The 13264-nt window shown below is 45.0% G+C and overlaps 1 protein-coding gene across 13 annotated transcripts in view; it reads left to right on the plus strand.

Annotated features, from left to right (window-relative positions):
* The window catches only part of LOC141085930 (dimethylaniline monooxygenase [N-oxide-forming] 2-like), a 207700-nt gene that overhangs the window by 69573 nt on the left and 124863 nt on the right, over window positions 1-13264 (plus strand). The window contains exon 1 of one of the 13 annotated variants that reach the window (XM_073571584.1): window positions 5265-5481. The exons of the other annotated variants lie outside the window; for them this stretch is intronic. The gene's annotated coding sequence lies outside the window, so the exon portion shown is untranslated. Of the gene's footprint in view, window positions 1-5264; window positions 5482-13264 lie in introns of those variants that run through there. 13 annotated transcript variants of the gene reach the window in all.

Consider the following 13264-nt stretch of genomic DNA (forward strand, 5'->3'; position numbering starts at 1 on the left):
TCTGGACCAGATATCACCTCCCTACTAACCAGAATCCCTCAATGTCTGTCCACTATTTCATCCTTCTTCTCCACTAGATATCTGAAACTCAACATGGACAAAACAGAATTCATCATCTTTCCCCCATCTCACGTGACCCCCCCTACGAACCTATCAATTACAGTAAATGACTGCCCACTCTCCCCAGTCCCACAAGCTCGCTGCCTCGGAGTAATCCTTGATGCTGATCTCTCCTTCAAACCACATATCCAAACCCTTTCCACTTCCTGCCGACTTCAACTCAAAAATATTTCACGCATCCGTTCATTCCTCACCCAAGAATCTGCAAAAACCCTAGTCCATGCCCTCATCATCTCTCGCCTTGACTACTGCAACCTCATGCTCTGCGGCCTCCCCTCAAACACTCTCGCACCCCTCCAATCTATTCTAAACTCTGCTGCCCGACTAATCCACCTGTCCCCCCGCTATTCCCCAGCTTCTCCCCTCTGTCAATCCCTTCACTGGCTCCCAATTGCCCAGAGACTCCATTACAAAACCCTAACCATGACATACAAAGCCATCCACAACTTGTCTCCTCCATACATATGTGACCTCGTCTCCCGGTACTTTCCTGCACGCAACCTTCGATCCTCACAAGATCTCCTTCTCTACTCCCCTCTTATCTCCTCTTCCCACAATCGCATACAAGATTTCTCTCGCGCATCACCCCTACTCTGGAACTCTCTACCACAACATATCAGACTCTCACCTACCATCGAAACCTTCAAAAAGAGCCTGAAGACCCACCTCTTCCGACAAGCCTATAACCTGCAGTAACCACCGATCGACCAAACCGCTGCACGACCAGCTCTACCCTCGCCTACTGTATTATCACCCATCCCTTGAAGATTGTGAGCCCTCGCGGGCAGGGTCCTGTACCAGTTATGACTTGTATTGTTTAAGATTATTGTACTTGTTTTTATGTATACCCCCCTCACATGTAAAGCGCCATGGAATAAATGGCGCTATAACAATAAATAATAATAATAAATAATAATAATAATAATAATATCCCACATTATCCCTTCAAAGCCACTTGACTACTACCCCTAATATCCCACATCATCCCGTCAGCCAGAGCCACCAGACTACTCCAACTAATATCCCACATCATCCCGTCACAGCCACCGGACTACTACCCCTAATATCCCACATCATCCCGTCGGCCAAAGCCACTGGACTACTACCCCTAATATCCCACATCATCCCGTCAGCCAGAGCCACCGGACTACTCCCGCTAATATCCCACATCATCCCATCAGCCAGAGCCACCAGACTACTACCCCTAATATTCCACATCATCCCGTCAGCCTGGGGTCAGAACCAGAGCGCTGAGTGGAATGGCCCTAACTTTCGTACCTGGGATCCCTTTAAGAGAGGCCTGGCATCAGAACCAGAGCGCTGAGTGGATTTGCCCTGACTTCCATACCAATAATCCCTTTAATAGAAGACTGGGGTGAGAATCAGAGCGCTGAAGGATTTACCCTAACTTCCATACCGGAGATCCCTTTAAGAGAGGCCTGGGGTCAGTACCAAAGCGCAGAGTGGATTTGCCCTCAATTCCAAAATGGGGATCCCTTTAAGAGGTGCCTGGGGTCAGAATCAGAGCGGAGAGTGGATATGCCCTCACCTCCATATCGGGTATCCTTTTAAGAGGGGCCTGAGGTCAGAACCAGAGCGCTGAGTGTAATTGCCCTAACTTCCATACCAATGATCCCTTTAAGAGGCCTAGGGGTCAGAACCACAGCGCTGAGTGGAACGGTCCTAACTTCCATACCGGGGATCCCTTTAAGAGATGTCTGGGGTCAAAACCAAAGCGCTGGATGGATTTGCCTTGACTTCCATACCAACGATCCCTTTAATAGAGGCCTGGGGTCAGTATCAGAGCCTTTGAAGGCAATTGCCCTGACTTCCATACCGGGGATCCCTTTAAGAGAGCCTGGGGTCAGAACCAGAACGCTGAGTGGAATTTCCCTCACTTCCATACCTGGGATCCCTTTAAGAGAGGCCTGGGGTCAGTACCAAAGCGCAGAGTGGATTTGCCCTCACTTCTGTTCCGGGGATCCATTTAAGAGAGGCCTGGGGTCAAAACCAAATCACTGGATGGATTTGACCTGACTTCCATACCAATGATCCCTTTAATAGAGGCCTGGGGTCAGAACCAGAGCATTTGAAGGCAATTGCCCTGACTTTCATACCGGGGATCACTTTAAGAGACCCTGTGGTCAGAACCAGAGTGCTGAGTGGATCGGTCCTAACTTCCATACCGGGGATCTCTTTAAGAGAGGCCTGGGGTCAAACCAAAGCGCTGGATGTATTTGCCCTGACTTCCATACCAATGATCCCTTTAAGAGGGAAGATGTGCCAATGGGATGGAGGATGTGTGATGGGGATATTGGCAGGGAGGGGGGATTCATTTCTCTCATGTACTCTCTGCTCCTTTCTGCAGGGCAGACGATGGCTGGAGTTTATGTTCCCAGGGATGCTAGATTTCTCCCACCATGTCACTGTCTGCTGAGGTGTTGTCATGCATTGACAAAACTGTTGCTCATAGCAACCAATCACAGCTCAGCTTCTTTTAAACAGCTCTGGTGAAATGAAAGATGCTTCGTGATTGGTTCATGATACACACACACATTCAATTTTATATATAGAGATATGCCCCCCATTATACGTACGGTCTGACATCTGGAGGTTAGGACCCCCAGTCACATGCAAATTAACTCTTGTACTGATCTTACATTGTGCTCAGATGTATTAGCACATGTGTACACTGACTGTCAAGTAAATGACTCATTATGTATCAGTAAGTTATGGATAAAAATGCTCCAAGTTTCTGCCCATCAGGGTTTATTAAGAGATGGAGCTTCCATTCACCTTTATGTGTTGAGCGTCGCTTAGCTGGTTGGACACATTACCATTCTGACTCGTAAGTAGCTGTTGGCAGGACTGGTCTGCATTTTCTATTTCTTCCTTTATGATACAAGAGCAGATACACATGGGAGGCAGGAGTGTGGACTTAGCTTATCTCAGTATATACAAGTGCTGCTTTTCTGGAGCCTGGTTAGATATTGTTTGTTTGCATCTGTGATAACAGCCTGGGAACAATGGACTATATCTTATTTTTCTCATAAAGCTGGTTTTAGAATTTATTGGCAACTGGTATTCTCTTATTTCAGTGTAATCCACTCTCCATAACTCTGCCAAAGATGTAACAATCTCCTTCCTTATCTGACGATTGGGTTGGCGTTATCGAACATACGGCATAACAGTGACTTTATTGAGCTACAATTGGAACAAAAATTGCCTTTTGTTTCAGATATTGATACCGAAATTGACAATATAGGAAATTCTCCACCTATAAAAACTTAAAGCTTGTGTATATAACAATGGCATACAGATGTAAACATGAGCATGCATAGCTTGGCAGGTAATGGCTACCTAACGATGGGGGGTCTTTCTTCATGGGGGGAGACTTTTAGTTGGCTATAATCCATAGTTAAGATTCCATACAACTGCTGGATCACTGCAAAAATCATCAGCACCTTCCCATCTACTTACTCTCCATATATCTCTGCCTCCTGTAAAGCCAGATCTGTCAATCAAGGAAGAGAAGGCCATAGATGAAAAACAAAGAGGTGGGGGAGGATACACTGAAGTGCTCGGCCACGACATGGCTGCTATAGTATATTTAAGTAAAGATTGCAGTTACAGATTTTGACACAAAGGCCCCGATTGCTTCAGTTTTTGCTAGAATTCTAGCTTGAAACCATTTTAAAGCCCTAGCTTCTGGGGAAAAAAAAAACCTATTTACCTGCAGATATTGTTGGAATCTATAAGCAAATGGCATTCAAATTTTGTCTGCCAGGATTACTTGAAGCGAGACTATAAGAAGAAAATTAAGTTATTTTCTACCAGTCATTGAGGCGGCACACGGAGCTGTTAGTCGCTGCATGCGCACACGCTGCGGAGTAGGCTGTCAGTCGAAGTGCTGGGAGTGATCACGGTGCTGTCATTGCTTTGTCAGTGGTGACTGCACCACCCCGGTGATGGGAAATGATCGACTACAGGTAGGATATAACTTTTTTTTTTCTCCCCCCTCTTCCCTTTAGCCGTTTCTCCAGTAATCCTGGCAGACCTGATTTAAACGCCACGTCTCTGCAGATTACCACCACGTCTGCATGTAAAGAGCGGTTTTGTAGGAGACCAGTTTCTTTTAAAGCATTGCTAATTCTGTCCTTGATCTAATTGATAAACCTGCCATATTAACTTTCTTTGAAAATATCACAGATCTTTAATTCATGTGATGAGGAACTCGCCGCCTCAAATATTCACTGTTGCTGTGAATAATATGGTGAATCATTGCAGAACTTGTTCATACGAAAATAATCTGATCCCATCTAATGTGTTGACCAGGCTTGGACTGGCCCATAGGGGATCAGGGGAATCCCCCGGTGGGCCCCTGTGCAGACAGTGTCCCCTAACCCTACTATATGGGTAGTATTTGGCATGATTTACTCTGTACAAAAAAAAGTAGCATCTCATCATTTATTAACCAAACTACCTATTTTATTATTATATAGAGATATAGGTAAATTTGTGAAGGAGGGTAATGTAATATTTGTATGCAGGTGAAAAGTGGGCCCCCAAAGACATTGTTACTGGTGGGCCCTTGGCACCCCAGTCCGACACTGGTGCTGACTCAGGCCATGACCCGCAGCTGTTCTCATTATCTGCGGACTTTGGATCCACAGAAGGGAAAGATTAGCTAAATTTACTATTACTCCCCACGTTCAGATTGGGCCTCCACCCCCTGTTTACTTGGAATACGTAACCAGCTTAGATTAGTTTGTGTGCCTGTCACGGAGATGTCACTGAGAAGGTTAAACTCCAGCCGTAAAGAAAAGAAAAAGTAATAGATCAATAACAAGCGCAGTATGGGATCAGCTGAATGAATAAAATTCACTTTAACGCACATTTACTAAATTTCCTGCAGGGTATGAGCTCCTTTGTTTCGTAGATATTTGGGATACCACATTACAAAAGCACACGTGGCCCAGTACAGCTGTCTGCGAAATTGAATGTGTAATACTAGCTTTCCACCTGTGGTGGCGCTGAAGGAAATTTGCTTTGTTTCCTTTGCAGACTATATATCTGATTGCTGAGCAATGCCAATAGTGGGCACCCTGTGATTGGCTTACTGCTGGTGGGACCCTATATATGGTCAAAAGCGCAGAATCATTTGCATTATCGTAGACCCCTGGAAATCATTTATTGGACATGTAGTTGAATGATGCGTGACGCCTCGGCGAGTTGTTGGGACACTTTTCACAAGCTGACCCTGTACAAATTGTCATTTCATCTGTGCACCTCGCTCAGCTGTCCCAGCGCTGATCCTTCACAGGTTATCCAGTTCTGCTTCTGTATCTGCTGTGAAATACGGTAACTATTAAAACTTCATTTTTATTAGCGCTTATTAAAACTTATTTAATTTATAAAAATAAATCCCTGATATCTTTATAAATATCATTTTTTTCATTCATTTATTCTAACTACCATTCATGGCTGAACAGATTTTATCAGTTATTGAGTCTTGTCTGCACTGCAGCACACACCACACCACATCTAATGCATCATGTGGGTAGCACCAGCGTTAAAATTTGCCAACACAGCCCCCGAGACGAGGTTTCCCTCGACAGGGCAATACAAATTCTAAACATTTCAAAGGCACTGGAGAGTTTGTATAGGGATAAAATGCAGATTTTATTCCATGTTAAAATAACATGTGATTTTAAGGATGAAATAAAAGCTACATTTTATCCCTATACAAACTCTCTGGTGTTGCTGAACTTTTTGGAATTTGCATTGCCCTGGACCTTTAGTGGGGTCATACCGAGCTAGCACGGAGTAAACATTGGTGTATGAGAATCACTCACTGGTTCGCTTCACACGGCATTATCAAGGGGATCAAGGGCTATAGAATCGGGACAATGTCATTTAGACAGTGTTTGTGATAGCAGGCCAGTTTCTATTTACCTTGACAGGTATTTTGATCCTTCAATAACTGAACTCACTCACTGAGTCTAGTTTATTCATTACAATTATTAAAAAAAAACACCAGCAGCCAAAGAGGTCCCCAAAAAACAGCTGTAAAGACCCAAAAAAGACAATGCAGAAAAAAAAACATCAGTGTGTCCGAAAGCATCTTCCTCCTGAAAAATTTGGTGGGTGTTCTGTTAGTTGTTTCCTGTCATGGATCACACTCTGTGGGTATCTCCAGGCTGTTTTTCTCATGATGTGGTAATCCTCCATTACAAGACTTCTTTCACAACAACCAACAAGTTTCAAACATGACTATAGTACACACATAAACGTAGTGAGACCCCTAGAGGCCACATCATCATATAACATATTGCTACACCCTTTCTCTTTTAAGTGGAGGAACAATAAAAGATAACTAGATGGGTATTTCCTAAAGGAAGTACAGATAGTGGTTTGAAATGGTGCCCAGGCTGCCCCTTTAAGAGAGACTTGCCTGCAGCCCCTGCAAGACTTTCAACTCAGGATCTGTTTTAACTGTGGGTGCCTCTCAGGGGTCACTTTGGCCTCAGGGTCCGATTTTGTGGGTGGAGCCCCTCAGGGTCTGTTTTGGTGGTTGGGGTCCCTCAGGGTCTGTTTTGGTGGTTGGGGTCCCTCAGGGTCCGATTTGGTGGGCGGGGCCCCTCAGGGTCCGATTTGGTGAGCGGGGCCCCTCAGGGTCCGATTTGGTGAGCGGGGCCCCTCAGGGTCCGATTTGGTGGGCAGGGCCCCTCAGGGTCGGATTTGGTGGGCGGGGGCCACTCTGGGTCTGATTTGGTGGGTGGGCGGGGCCCCTCAGGGTCTGATTTGGTGGGCGGGGGCCCTCAGGGTCTGATTTGGTGGGCGGGGGCCCTCAGGGTCTGGTTTTGTGGCCGCGGCCCCTCAGGGTCTGGTTTTGTGGCCGGGGCCCCTCAGGGTCTGGTTTTGTGGCCGGGGCCCCTCAGGGTCTGGTTTTGTGCCCGGGGCCCCTCAGGGTCTGGTTTTGTGCCCGGGGCCCCTCAGGGTCTGGTTTTGTGGCCGGGGCCCCTCAGGGTCCAGTTTTGTGGGTGGGGCCCCTTAGGGTCTGATTTTGTGGGCGGAGCCCCTCTGGGTCCAATTTGGTGGGCGGGGCAACTCTTGAGTCCGATTTGGAGGCCAGGGTGGCTCAGCCTCCTTTTTGTAGGCCAGGGTCGATCAGCTTCCGATTTGGAGCCTGGGGTCACTCAGCTTTCGATTTGGCGCGCAGGCCCTTTAAGACTCAGTTTGGTGCGCCGGCCCTTTAAGAATCACTTAGGTGCTTCGGACCTTTAAGAGCTAGTTTGGCGCACTGGGCTTCTAAATCCACTTTGGCGCACATTCTCTCTCAGGGGCATGCGTCATGTGATGAAGCTTGATTTGCATTTGTGCTGTGGGTTTCGCTTTAAGAGCTGATATTATCTGCCAGAACCTGTGTCCTGGGGGCGTCATGTGACGTTCGTAGGCGTTGGCATAGTAACTGGGTGTGCCTGCGCTTATCAATGAGCTTAACTGCCATTTGAATCGCCTAAGGGCATGTTTTACCTTCCCATTGAAAAGCATTGAGACAGAGCATTCCAATGACGGGAAAAAAAATTTTCAAACGCAAATTGTGCAAAAACTACAAATCCGATTGACACGAAAAATACTTAGCACACCTCTCATGGACGCTGGCTTCGAAACGACATCTCAACGGAGTCTGTGCGTGTAGCGGTTCGGGTCGCATTAATTGCGGAAATCAGCTGAATAATAATAAGAAGAAAAAGAATAAGTTAGCAGCGTTCGGATTACAATATAGTGTTTTTTTTAAACCACTATAATAAAATAATGGATCACATAACTAAGTTAGAGCTATAGCATAATAAGTCCAGTTAGATATAATCCTTGAGGTGTGCCGGCTTTCTGATAATTCTGCCAGCTCTAGTAACATAAGATGTGTCACTGTCTACATCTGGTAGTTCTTCTGATTCTGGTTATATGCCTTCTGATATTGCCTGTCTCTGGCCCGAATCCTCACCCTGATGGTCAGCTGTCACTGTTGGCACTTGACTTGTACTTGCTGCCTCGCTGTCCTCGGTGTCAGGATACTGCTCAAAAGGCCATGATTCATCTCTTTCTTGCGTTTTCCACAGTTATCTCCGATTTCTCCTTAGTCTTCTTCCTTCCTCTGCTAGAATTTTGTAGGACCAAGGTCCTAGTTTCTGGACAACCTTTGCCTTTTGCCAGTGTTTTTCGAATGGTGTCATTTCTCTGGATCTCAGGCAGATCCTTTGCAGATTTATTGTAATAGAAAGCTTGCCTATTTTTATTGTTCTGTAATTTAGCTTTGATGTTTCCCAGCAACTTTGCCTTTAACAGATGACTAGCAGTTGGTAAGAGAGTCTTTTTATGCCTACCCATGAGCCTCTGCGCCGGACTGCTGTCTAGGCCTTGGGTGGGTGTGTTTCTATGATCTCTGGTTAGACCGCACATGGAGTAGTGTGTACAGTTTTGGGCACCGGTGCTCAGGAAGGATATAAAGGAACTAGAGCGGGTACAAAGGAGGGCAACAAAATTAATAAAGGGGATGGGGGAACTGCAATACCCAGAGAGATTAGCAAAATTAGGATTATTTAGTCTAGAAAAAAGACGACTGAGGGGCGATCTAATAACCATGTATAAGTATATAAGGGGACAATACAAATATCTCTCCAAGGATCAGTTTATATCAAGGAAGGTGACTGTCACAAGGGGGCATTCGCTGCGTCTGGAGGAGAAAAGGTTTTTCCACCAACATAGAAGAGGATTCTTTACTGTTAGGGCAGTGAGAATCTGGAATTCCCTGCCTGAGGAGGTGGTGATGGCGAACTCAGTCGAATGGTTCAAGAGAGGCCAGGATGTTATCCTGGAGTGTCTGGAGTGTAACGATATTGTATCTTACAGTTATTGTTAGGTTCTTTAGAAGGACGTAGATCTGGGGATTTATTCTGACAGAATTTTATAGGCTGAACTGAATGGACTAATGTCTTTTTTCGGCCTTATTAACTATGTTGCTATGTTAGTATAGACAGATATACTGTACATCAGTACCCACCTGTTTTGCTTTCTGCATGAGTATTTTGGCCATTTTTACTGCTGACTCTGCTTTCCCGTTACTCTGAAGATATCTTGGAGAATACGTCTGGTGTTCAGAACCCCATTTCTTGCTGAAGGCTTTGAACTCTTCTGAAGTAAACTGCTCTGAATTGTCCAAGAAAACAATATCTGGAATGCCATACCTGGCAAAATGGTCCTTGAGTTTTTTAGTCATTGTTCTTGCCCTTGTGTCCTGCAGCACATCAACATCCCAGAAGTTAGAGAAATAGTCCAGTCAGGTATTCTTTGTCATTCCATGTGAACAAGTCTGTTCCTATTTTTGACCATGGCCTATGTGGAATTTCATGCGGTTGCAATGTCTCCTTTGGTTGCTTATCACTACAGGATGCACATATTTCACATTGTGCTATATAATTTTTTTATGTGGTCATTCATTCCTGGTCAATAAACCGAATCTCGTGCTCGACGTAGACATTCTTCCATGCCTAAGTGAGAGGAGTGCAATGTTTTCAGTATGTCTCTTCTGAGAACTTCTGGTATAACAGCCCTGTCTCCTTTAAAAATGATTCCTTGCTGCACAGACAATTCATTTCTTATGTGGAAGAATGGAGAAACTTCCCTTGGAGCATATTGCTTGCATTTTGGCCAGCCCTGCAAGATGACAGTCTTTAAAATTCTTGAGAGTTTTATCCTTGTCTGTGAAAGTCTGGATTTGCTTCTACTTTATTGTTGACACTGCAAGGTAGTTACACATATTGATGGTTTCAATGTCTTTCTCCTCATCATTTGTGATAGGAAGGTAAGCTCCGCTTAGCGTATCTGCAATCAGTAAGTCTCTTCCTGGACAGTACCCGATGTCAAAATCATATTTCTAAAGTCATAATAACATACGCTGTAGTCTCTTTGGGGCATTTAGTAGTGGTTTCTTTGTAATGCTCTCCAAAGGTTTGTGATCCGACTGTACTCTTACCCGTCGACCATAGGTGTATTGGTGAAACTTCTCCAACCCAAATACCACAGCCAGTAGTTCCATCTCAATCTGAGCATATCCCTGCTCTGTTGTTGTAAGGGCTCTGCTTGCAAATGTGAGTGGCTGTTTGTTCTGCATTAAAGTGGCTCCAAGGCCTTTTTCTGAAGCATCACATTGTACTGCCACTTCTCGATCTGGATGGAAACACTTTAGGGTTGCTGCATCTGCAATAGCCTTCTATACTGATCAGAAAGCAGTTTCCTGGCTTTCTGTCTATTCCCAGAGCACATCTTTGTCGGTTAGCTGTCTCAGTGGCTCACACATGTCTGACAGATGTCTGCAAAATTTGGAGAGATAATTTACCATGCCCAAAAATCTTTGTACTCCACAAACATCAGTAGGGGTGGGCAAATCTTGTATTGCTCTCACCTTTTCAGAATCCACTTTTACACCGTTTGAAGTCAGACGATGTCCAATATAGGCCACTTCTGTCATTTTCAGTTTGAATTTGTCCAAGTTCAGCTTTATGTGTTTTGCTCTGCATCTGTCCAAAAATTGAATCATCTTCTGTTCGTGATCCTTGATTGCAGATTCCATATCTTCACCCTCTCCCACTATTAGTATATCATCTGCTATTGTCTTCACTCCAGGAAGTCCTTCCAAAACCTGCATCAATTTCTGCTGGAACACCTCTATAGCAGGTTTTAGTCCCATGGGCATTCTCAGCCATTTAAAGCGTCCAAATGGTGAAGAGAATGTTGTCAATAAACTTGATTCTTCAGTCAGTGCCACATACCAAAATCCATTTTTCACATCACATACAGAAAATATTTTAGCTTATGATAGATCTTGTAGAACATCATCTAATGTCGGCATGGGGTAATGATTTCTTTTCAGCGTCTTGTTGAGTGGCTTAGGATTAATGCATATTCTTAACTTGCCAGATGGGTTTTGCACTATGACCAACCTGCTGATCCAATCTGTGCTCTTATGGACTGGTGCTATCATGCCTCTTCTCTGTAAATCTTGCAGTTCTACTTTCAGTGGTTGCATTAAAGCTACAGGCACTCTCCTTGTAGGTAATCTGGTAGGCTGCATGGTGTTGTCAATTTCTAGCCTATATTTACCTTCAAAGCACCCTTCAAATAAATCAGCATAACTTGGTTTTATGTTCTGAATATCCAAGTTGCACTCTGCGCTTAGTTTGGGATTTGGTATATCCTGGTAAACTTCAATGGACATATTGTTCTGAGACTGTAGATTTATTAAGTCCATTGCCTGAACTGCTTTTACTCCCAATAATGGTACATGGTTACCACCACGCAACACGGTAAATTCAACTCTATAACTCTTTGTTACATGGGTTCCGTATTTTTAGCTTACGTGTCCCCATCGGTTTCAGAACACTTTTGTTGTACATCACCAGTACCTTGTCAGTTGGCTCAATAGAAACCTGTTTGTTCAGCAGAGCAGATAGAATTACATTGCTGCTTGCTTGACAATCCAGCTGAAATGTTGCATAAAGCTGCTTGACATCCTTGACTTCTGACTGCCTGACTACATTGACTTTCTCTGCTGCATGCTGCAGTTGTAGCCATGTAATGTCCTCTGCACTGTCAATGTCTGGTGTCACAGTGTGGATATGTCTGTACTGTTTGCCTGTTCCCTGTCTGCAGACAGCTGAGAAATGATTCTTCTTTCCACATGATCTGCAGGTTTCCCCATATGCTGGACATTTGTTTTTTTTCTCTCTCATGTGTTTTCCCACAATACTTACAGTGGACAGTGCTAATAGGGGATCTTGGTCCTGTCTTTCCTTTCATAGATACTGCATTTACCTTATCATCATCATTATCATTGGTGCCTGCCATCATCTTAAGGCTGTGTTTTGACAGCTGAGCAGCCCTGCAGATTTGCATGCATTTCTCTAAATTCATGTCTTCCTCTCTCAGTAATCTTTCTTTGAGATGACTGTCTTTTATGCCACACACCATTCTGTTTTTGATTAGACTGTCCTCGATCTCTCCAAAACCACATGTTGCTGACAGTCTCCTCAGCTCTGTCAGATATCTGTCCACATTTTCACCATCCTCCTGATGTCTTGTGAAAAAGTTATATCTTTCCACTGTCTCATTCTTTTTTGGGTCACAGTGTTTATCGAATGCCTGCACAATATCTGCTAGAAGTAGGTTGTCTGTGTCTGGGAGTAAGAGTAAGGTGTGGGCTAATTCTCTGCCATTTTCCCCTATTAGGTAATAAAACTGCTTTACTTTCTGTTTGTCATCACTGGGGGCCACTGTGAGATCCACATACAGTGTAAATGTGGCACCCCTGAGGCTCAGTCGCCACAGAGGTACTGCACCTTCTCCTAAGGTGTAGTGCCCCACCAACTAGGTAAGTGGGCAACTCCTTTCCACACTCCAACACCTGCACCCACACACAGGATAGTTCAGCAATGGACCAGATTGCGGCTCCATGCTTAGAGGATAGCAGAGCACCTTTCGTGGGTCCTTGCTTCGTAACACGAGATGTGCTGGGAGGTGGGTGGAGTTGAGATATATAAAAGGTTGGGAAGGTTTAGAATTACAGGGGAGTCTGACAGGAGTTCAGTCAGACGGGGAGTCTGAGTCAGAGCAGGCTGACAGGAGGTCAGCCTAAGGGAAGCTCAAGGCGAAGGAAGACAGTCAGACAGGCGAGGCTGAGGACTGGTCTTAGTGGAATGAGCTCCCTAGGAAAGGAACAGAAGGAGAAAGACATAGAACTGCAACCTAAGCTTCCATAAGTGAGAGAAGGAACAGCGCGGAACTAAGGAGTAGGAGAACAGAGAGGAGTTGTGGGTTGGAAGAGGAACCCTACCTATAGGTTCTCAGCGCAAGGCCGGGGCCCGGTCCCCGATTTTGTATGGACACTTATGGTTCTGCAGCAGACACCGGTGGAGTAGTTGGCTGTAAATGCACTACTCCCATCCAAGACTTGGGGCACAACAGCAACTGAATAGAGAGCCAGGACTCTGGAGAAAGGAGTCCCCGATAGAGGCTACAGCTGTCTGTCATACAAGTAGAGTTGTTAGGAACATCTGACAGGAGGAATTTCACAGTACCACGGTAC

The sequence above is a fragment of the Dendrobates tinctorius genome, unplaced genomic scaffold, assembly GCF_039654945.1.
Source record: "Dendrobates tinctorius isolate UK_male_01 unplaced genomic scaffold, ASM3965494v1 ptg000029l, whole genome shotgun sequence".
NCBI lineage: Eukaryota > Metazoa > Chordata > Amphibia > Anura > Dendrobatidae > Dendrobates > Dendrobates tinctorius.